Source organism: Colobus angolensis, unplaced genomic scaffold, assembly GCF_000951035.1.
Source record: "Colobus angolensis palliatus isolate OR3802 unplaced genomic scaffold, Cang.pa_1.0 Scaffold14, whole genome shotgun sequence".
Taxonomy (NCBI): Eukaryota; Metazoa; Chordata; class Mammalia; order Primates; family Cercopithecidae; genus Colobus; species Colobus angolensis.
The window spans coordinates 21,993,798-22,002,598 of record NW_012114488.1 but is presented as its reverse complement, the minus strand read 5'-3'; positions in this window follow the sequence as shown (position 1 = coordinate 22,002,598).

Below are 8,801 nucleotides of genomic sequence, written 5' to 3'. Positions count from 1 at the left end.
TACTTCCTAGCCCTTTTATCAGCTCCTAGAATATTTAAAGGGAGACACATCTAGATGGGATGAAAGGTGAGATCTAGTTTATAATGGGTGGAAGAACTAAAGAGATTGTGATGGGTGCCCTAAGCAGGGGAAACTGAACAAAAGGCTAGAGGCATGGGCCAGGTAAAAATTGGGCCTAGAATGAAGACTGGGCTGACCTTAAGAGCCTTCGAGGTAGAAGTACTTACTCCTCAATGGTGATGAATGGAGAAATTATATTCAGGATTGCTAAAGGAGAATTGAAGGGGTTAAAGTGTTAAATATGTTGCCTAGACAAGGGTTCTTTAAAGAAACACAACGCAAGTTTGAATGCTTGCTTTCTTGTTTTGTGACCTGATTTATGTAGAAGATTGTTATTTCATTAGGATTTAGTAAAATCTTATTTTTTTTCTGTTTCTAAACTTACTGTGAAAATTGAGCTGTGCAGACATTCTTTTGATTTCAATTGGGAACATTTGGAAGAACAATAGTCTTTACTTTCCTGTACAATATAGAGACATATGAATATTCATAACAGTTTTCAACTTGTTCTTGTTTCTCTTAAACTATATTCCTAGAAACATAGTTTGAACAACTTGGTCTTTGTTAGGCTTGTCAAATTGCCTTCATGGAAAAATAATCTACAAAAGTGTGGTTTAATTGATTGTCTTACATGATAACTTTCCCTGGTAACAACTTAGTAAGTGATGTGTCTTTTTTCCTAAATTGCTTAAATACTGTGAAATTGCTCTGACAAAGTGGAAGTGTACCATTGGCATATTTGTCTTCCTTTTTTGCATGATGGTAAAATAAAAGCATGTTGTTCTGCTAGATTTCTTTATTTTTCACCTTACCCATAAATGTTATGCTTGAATGAAATTGTTCATGTTAATTAAAAAGTATGGAATCATTAAAGTCCTATAATCCATTAAAGACCTTAATGGATTAAAATCATTAAAGTCCTTAAATTCATGTTAATTAAAAATTACGGAATCATTAAAGTCCTTAAATGGACGCAATAGACCTTATCCCAAAGAGAAGAAAACAGGGCATGGTACGTTTGGTACCTTCCAAAGTAGTTTGCTTTAAAATGTCAGCAGTTGCAACTGCTTACTCAATCACTTTTTTCCATATAGCTTATGCAGCACCACCTCCCCTTCAGTTGCTCTAATCCTCCATTTCTATCTCCATAAATTATATTCTCAGGTTATTCAGGCTCTTCTTTTTATTAACTTGTATGAAGGAAGTACCTATCATATGTGATGTATTCCTCTATTTTCATACTTTCTCATCTGTGAAAACTTCCGTTTTTCTTCACACTTCCTCACCACTCTCTTCTATCAGATCCTTCAAGGCCTGCTCTTGGTAATTCCTCTGCCTTTTAGTCTTTATATTCCCCGTAGAGGAGATAAATGTTTCTTTATGCACTTAGTGTACTTTGCAGGGACCTCTGTTCTAGAAAATAACACATAAGTATTCATTACAGTGAATTCCACAAATAGAGAAAAAGAGTAAGAAGATAAAGTCCATTCCCTTCATTGGGGAACTGGGGAAGGACTGATAAAGAATCAACAGAGTGATACAGTAAAATAAAATACAGACATTATATTTTTATGTTTTTCACATGTTTACTCTTTTCCTCTCTTAGCAGTTTGGAAACTTTGTGAAAGTGGAGATGCAGTGTATTTTACATGGTTCATTGCATCTAGCATAATGTTTTTTTTTTTGAGATGGAGTCTCACTCTTGCCCAGGCTGGAGTGCAGTGGCAGGATCTCGGCTCACTGCAACTTCCGCCTCCCGAGTTAAAGTAGTTCTCCAGCTGGGACGAGTAGCTGGGAGTAGCTGGGACAACAGGCGCGTGCCACCATGCCTTGCTAAGTTTTTGTATTTTTAGTAGAGATGGGGTTTCACCATGTTAGCCAGGATGGTCTCCATCTCCTGACCTCGTGATCCTCCCGCCTGAGGCTCCCAAAGTGCTGGGATTACAGGTGTGAGCCACCATGCCTGGCCCATCTAGCATAATGTTTTGCACATAGTTGTCAGCAGATAAATATTGAATGACAAAATAGATGGGGAAAAAGAACAAAATAACCTAGTGCTCAGAAAGACTTAATGAGCAAATGGAAAAATGTCAAAAAGATTTGCAAAGCCATTCCTAAATAACAGTATTTCCCCTTTTAGTCATTAGAAAAGGTCCAAACACTTTTAACATTTAATCTTTCACTTGCATTTTAACAGAGCACTACTTAATTTTGTGTTGCCTTTTATATACTTGGTACATTTTAAGTTGATTATACTGGAGATAGAAGGGGATTAGACTCTAGATGTGTGTTGTCCAATACAGTACCTGTAGCCACCAGAGGCTATTGAGCACTTGAAATGTGATTAGTCTGAATTGAGATCTATAAATATAAAATTCACACTGGATTTTGAAGACTTACTATGGAAAGAAAAATGTTAAAATATCTAAATTTTTTTCATATTGATTGCATGTTGAAATATTTTTGACATGTTAAAATATATTGAAAAATTAATTATCCTCATTTTGCCATTGTTTAATGTGGCTACTAGTAAATCTAAAATTACATAGGACAGCATGACTCTTGACTTCCTGAGGAATAACTGAAAGCATTATAAAATATCTAAAAATTAAACATGTTAATACTTTCTCCTCCTGAAACTTCTTGTGACTAAGATAAGGGTTATCTTGCTAAAATTCAAGGCCAATGAGTAAAAAGAAGGTGAGTAAAATTTCTTTAATGAACTGTTCTTGAGTATTTCAGATGCATTGAATATTTTGCACAATGTACTGTGCAACACTTTCTTGATATAGGTAGGGTAGATTTGGATGCCAAATTGACACAGTTATATTGGTTTAATGTTTAGTAAAATTTAAGACCCATATATTAATATTTTCTAAAGTTAAATGCTCTTTTTTTTTTTTTTTTGAGACGGAGTTTTGCTCTTGTTGCCCAGGCTGGAGTGCAATGGCATGATCTCGGCACAAGGCGACCTTCCGGCTCACCGCAACCTCCACCTCCTGGGTTCAAGGGATTATCCTGCCTCAGCCTCCCCAGTAACTGGGATTATAGGCATGCGCCACCACGCCTGGCTAATTTTGTGTTTTTAGTAGAGATGGGGTTTATCCATGTTGGTCAGGCTGGTCTCAAACTCCCGACCTCAGGTGATGGCGCCTGCCTTGGCCTCGCAAAGTACTGGGATTACAGGCGTGAGCCACCGTGCCTGACCAAATGCTCTATTTTTAGTTTACAAATGTACATGATGTTCAGAAAATATTTTCAGTTGTATTTTAACAGTTGGCTAGCAACAGAAAAGGAAAATATCTGAGTCTAGCTCTGCATTAAGTCAGTTCAATTAATGCATACTACTTGAAGAAGCATACTTTTTGAAAATTAGTGGTCTATAATTGTAATCTTGCAGTAGTTGTTTATTGAATACTAGCATAAGTAAGGATTGAATGGGATAGTAAAGGTTGTCTTTGCCCTTAAAGAACTCAGACTCATTGAGGGGGGTACCATTCCTTGAATGTTTCCTCTTTTTCTCCAGCAAATATACACATTCAAAACATCAACAAGCAAACTCAGAGAGGACCAGCCTGGCTGAGAGGAGTTGACCATCCCCCTCAGGACTGACTTCCTTTCCTTCAACATTATTATATAATTAAAGTCCTAGACTATATAGAAGTGACAGGTATCCTCTCTCTGCATTTATTATTATGGGAGGTGTTTTACTTGGAAGCAGTACTTCCTCCATGTTAAGTGCTTTGAGTTCTGAAGGGCCATCTTAATCCATTCCCTCTGACCTCAGAGGTTGTCAAGACCTATAGAAGAGTCTCTATCAAGCCACATTAGGAAAAATGTGGATGTCTACTTTTTGGCTTCACTTTTTTTAGGATTTGTATTTAAGGTAATTTCTTTGAGAACAGGTAAAAGGAAACGGTTTAATTAAAAAGGAAAACGTCATCCTAATTTTTGTGAACACCTACATATCTTATATATGACCTGATGGGCAGAGAAGGCATACTACCTATAAATTAGGATTACATCCCGGTTTTATGATTACCATGTATGGCGTTTGCCAAAATAAACTACTCTGAGTCTTGGTTTCCTTATCCATAATGTAGGGTTAATAAAACTTGCAGTATAAGCTAATGTTTTAGGATGCATTTGGAGACTGCATTATAAGGTTACAGAGAGGATAACAACAGAAACATTTGAGAGCTGACTTTGTGCCCGACACTGTGCTAAGAGATTTCAAGTATTAATATAATAAAGAGGTTAAACAAACAGCAAGCATCATGTCTAGCATATAATATGCAATCAATTAAAATTTCCATTTATCTTCCTCTCAATTTTAATTTCTCATTTAATATACTTTCAAATAGTCATGTAGCTTCATGGTTCCCAAACCTGGCTGATCATTTTATATATAGCTTTGAACTTTCAAAAAATACTGATGCCCAGACTGTACTCCAAACCAATTAAATTACAGCCTAAGGTGCAGCCGAGTTTGAGAATCATGGATTACCTTTTCTTGAACTCCTTAAGTTAGGGAATACATACTGCCTTCCTAGTTTTGTCAAATTGACTCAAATTTGCCACCTTATAAGCATCCAGCTATTGCAAAGAGCCTGGTATATCGTGGAGTTTCAGGATATCTATTTCATAGTTTTCCCCCTGTGGTCTTGCAGAATGGAATTAACCTGAATTCAACAAAAGAACTCTTTAAAATTCATAAGAGCAGGTGTCATCTTTGAAATTCCCTTGTCAGAAAAGGAAATGATTTCTTAGTGATATGTTTTACTTCTGTTGATAACTATTTGCTCTTTTAAAGTGTCCAAAGATATTTTAATAGATAATTGGTATTTGTTGTTTTATTTTATTTATTTATTAATTTATTTTTTTTTGAGGCGGAGTCTCGCTCTGTCGCCCGGACTGGAGTGCAGTGGCCGGATCTCAGCTCACTGCAAGCTCCGCCTCCCGGGTTTACGCCATTCTCCTGCCTCAGCCTCCGGAGTAGCTGAGACTACAGGCGCCCGCCACCTCGCCCGGCTAGTTTTTGTATTTTTAGTAGAGACGGGGTTTCACCGTGTTAGCCAGGATGGTCTCAATCTCCTGACCTCGTGATCCGCCCGTCTCGGCCTCCCAAAGTGCTGGGATTACAGGCTTGAGCCACCGCGCCCGGCCTTGTTGTTTTATTAAAGTATAATTTACATGTAGCACAAGAATGGTCATAGCAGTTTTATTCATAACAGCCCCAAACTAGCAACAGCCCAAATGTTCGCCAACAAGCAAGTGAATGAACAAATTATGGTGTATTCATACAATGGAACACCACTCGACAATAAAGAGGAACAACCTATTGATCATCAACATGGATGAATCCCAGAGACACGTTAAGTGAAAGATGTCAAAGGAGTATATATTATATGATTCCATGCATATGAAGTTCACTAGCATAGAGAACTTTTCTGTGGCGATAGAAATCCCAGGAATGGTAGCCTCAAGGTTGAGGGGAGTAATGGTAAATTTTGAGCACATTTGCAGGGGTAATAGTGCTCTGTATCTTGAGTTGGGTGATAACACAGATGTATCCACTTTTCAAAACTTGACCAATTATACATTTTAAGATTTATGTATTTTAGTGTAAGTAAATTATACCTCAATAAATAGATTTTAAAATACCGTTGAGAGTTTTAAAAATGGAACTTCATTTGCTCATCTCCAGTCTTTTGTCTTCTCTTCCTCTGTAGTAAAAATCGCTGACTCTACTTGCAAGATCTTATTTGTAAGTTCTTACTGTTGCATGATTTTATTTATAATTCTAATAATGAAATTACTTTTTAAAAACTTATTTCCCTTTCCATTCCAGGCCAAAATTGATCTTTCTCAAGATTCTCTTAGTTTACAAACAGGTCTGTCATCCTCTCGTCATTGAAGTGAAGTCTGCTAAGGACATGTTGTCCTGTAAATAGGACTGACATTCCCTGGGGCCCTCTCAAGAATCTCTCTGAGCTTCCCTTTCCATTTATGACCATTTAGATGCTTACAAGATGCTTTTCCCTGAATTCTTCAGCTCCAACTGCTCCTTTCCATTACCCTAAAGCTGTGGATCACAAAGTGTTCTCGAGACCAGCAGTATATGCACCACCTGGATCTTGTTAGAAATGCAGGTTTTCGAACCCCACCTGTGACCTACTGAAACAGAACTCTGAAGGTGAGGCCTAGAAACCAGGTTTTAACCAATGTGCCAAGTGATTCTGATGCTTGCTATCAATCATTTGGGAACCATTGCCCTAAACTCAGTTGCTGTTTCTGCTTCATCTCCTGTTGATTCAATTTCCTGAATTGTTTCCATTATAAAAACAAAGCAAAACAAGACATTTACCTATATTATTAATCACAAGTTCCCTACCCTGTGGGGTCACAATTTGGGCTTTGGATATCTAATTCTGCATCAAGTACATATTCTGTCTTCATGATCTCAACAAATTATTAGATATATCAGTAATTTCCATATATGCTCTCATTTTGTAGTTTCAGTGTCACTACTTCCATTTAATGGATAGGGAAATAGGGGCTCAGGAAAGAGAAGTGTATTATCCAAGACAAAAGTAACATGGGCTGTATTCAATTAGGGTTTCTCATTTCCAGCTAAGACACCTCGCACCATAATAAAGCAGCCTGTAACTAAATTTGCCATAAAAATATATCTAAAATCATAATTAACTTTGAATAGCTTGGTCTTAGTTGAAAGTTGTTCCTAATTAATTCACAAGTAGCTTTTAAAAGGGATATGTTTATGTTAAACAATAGAAGGTCTCCAAATTCTATCAGATAACTATCCTGTCTTTAAAAATGTAATTTTTGATATCTACTGCCTGAATTAAATTGCTTAGTTTTACTTTCCCTCAGAGAAATAGAATGGACCAAAGCAGTTCAAATATTTTAATATTCCTCTGGATTTTGGCTGCTGCGATGTAAAGAACTATTGATGTCACTAATAAATAAATAATGTATATTTATTGAGGTTTAGTCAATAGAGCAATTACTTATAAGAGGCATGTAGTACTTAATTATCATCCTCTTCACCAAACTCCAACTTAACTTCGGATAATACAATTAAGAGTTGTGTTCAGATGACTTTAAAAACAGGTGCATGGTACAACATGTTCTTGTTGTTAACTATTTTATTTAATGGCCAAACTTATCTTGGGTCAGTTTTGATAACTCCAATTTCATCAACAATGAGGGAAATGTAATTTCAAGGCAAGCATTGAGCACTAAGTATATTAGGCAAGAGTGGGCTTTGTTTATTTAAGGCCTTACAGCTCCCAGAAATAGAATGTTTACAAGGTGTAATCACCTTATATTTCAGGACCCTGTTTTTCCAGAATTGTTTTCTTTTCCCAGAAAATTTTTACTCTCTATTTATTTGTATTTAGCTGTTCTTTACTAAAGTATAGCTCTATCATAGCAGAAGATTATGCCTTCTTCATCTCTGTATCTTACATTTCTTAGCATGGTAGATGTTCAATTGGAATGTGATTTCAGAGAGTACCTGTGTTCCACTCTTGTTCAAATATTGATGAACTTAATGTGTTAATCTATTATAAGCAAAGATTTTCAGGTCAAACTTGGTTTGAAATACAGACTGTATGTTCCTCACAGAAAATGTGACTTTGAACAACCAAGTCTGCTTAAAGTCAGCTATTAAAAGTATGTATTTGATGCAGCTAGTTTTTTCTTAAGATATTTTATAAAGTCTTTAAAGTGATATGTGGAAGAATGTAGTAAAGCACTTTAGTTAGAGCAAAAGGACTGTTTTCCCTATTAGCTCAAAATATCATATGCCTAGAATCATTAGGAATTAACTGTAACATAGTGGACAAACATTATTACTATGTGCCAGTGTTTCATGACTTCCTCAGATTATTCAAATGGTATCCTACTTGGTCCAATTCAACTCTTCTTTTCTTCCACAAACCTTTCACTTATTTTACATGGATGACTTTTGTTTCTGAACTTTTATACAATTACAGTTTCATAATAGAATTTGACATTGATTTTATACTGCCTACAATATTGTTTCTTTAATGTAATTCTTAGCATAAAAATAATAAAAATGAGCAAGTCAGCTTCTATTTATTGAAAGCATATTGTGAAAAACACTTCACAGATATCTCATTTCACCTTCAAAATTCTGTAAGTTGTTTTATTATATTCATTTTGTATAGGAGTAAATTGTGGCTTAGAGAGGTGAAGTGACTTGCCCAAATTAAACAGCTAGTAAGTAACAGAACTGGGACTTGAAGTCAGATCTGTTTGATTTCAAAGGGTGCAACTTTAACCAGCATACAAAGGTGTGGGGTCATTCAGGTCAGGGCCTTTGTCTCTGATTTCTCTTAAGACTGGTGAAAGCAGGAGCATATGAGTTTTGTTTTTTGTTCTTCTTTTTTCTTTTTTTTCAAAGTATTATCACAGGCAGTGATCACAACTAGATAATTAGCCTGAGAAAACATTAATTTTGTAACAGTGATAGCCTAAATAGAGATTGTGATTCCATTGTAATAATACAGAGTACCAAATGTATGTTGAGAAACTATGCCACAGTTATTTTACTGAAATATGATTTACTTTTGTCAAGCTGATCTATATCAGCTTAAACTTGAACTTTGAAGGCAGACAAAACAGAATCGTATTATCATCCTACAGACTACTTCCTCCCTCTAGTGACCAGGAATGGGAATATCATAGCTACA